This window comes from Otolemur garnettii, unplaced genomic scaffold, assembly GCF_000181295.1.
Source record: "Otolemur garnettii isolate 467f Iridium unplaced genomic scaffold, OtoGar3 scaffold00041, whole genome shotgun sequence".
Taxonomy (NCBI): Eukaryota; Metazoa; Chordata; class Mammalia; order Primates; family Galagidae; genus Otolemur; species Otolemur garnettii.
In genome coordinates, this window is record NW_003852436.1 from 5,675,126 (window position 1) to 5,675,914 (window position 789).

Sequence of the window (789 nt, forward strand, 5' to 3'; positions counted from 1 at the left end):
CGATGCCCAAAATTTTACCAGCCTAATCAATAATTTCAATCAATGTGAATGGCTTAAATTGTCCCCTAAAGAGGCACAGATTGGCTGATTGGATACAGAAACTCAGACTGGACATCTGCTGTATTCAAGAACCGCATCTTACTTTAAAAGATAAATATAGACACAAGGTGAAGGGATGGTCATCTATATTCCAGGCTAATGGAAAACAGAAAAAAGCAGGTGTTGCAATTTTATTCGCAGATACAATAGGGTTTAAACCAACACAAGTAAACAAAGACAAGGATGGCCACTGTATATTTTTTAAGGGTAATACTCAATATGACAAGATCTCAGTTATCAATATCTATGCATCGAACCAGAATGCACTTCAATTTATAAAAGATATGCTAACTGGCACGAGCAACTTGATCTCTCCCAGCTCCCTCATAGTCAGAGATTTTAACACTCCTTTGGCAGTGTTAGATAGATCGTCCAAAAAGAAGCTTAGCAAAGAAATTTTAGATTTAAATTTAACTATTCAACTTTTGGACCTAACAGACATCTACAGAACTTTTCATCGTAACAAAACTGAATACACATTTTTCTCATCAGTACATGGAAAACACTCCAAAATTGATCACATCTTAGATCATAAGTCTAACCTCAGTAAATTTAAAAGAATAGAAATTATTCCATGCATCTTATCAGATCACCAAGGAATAAAAGCTGAACTCAGTAACAACAGAAATTTGCAGTCTTGTTCAAAAACATGGAAGCTAAATAACCTTATGCTGAATGATAGATGGGTCA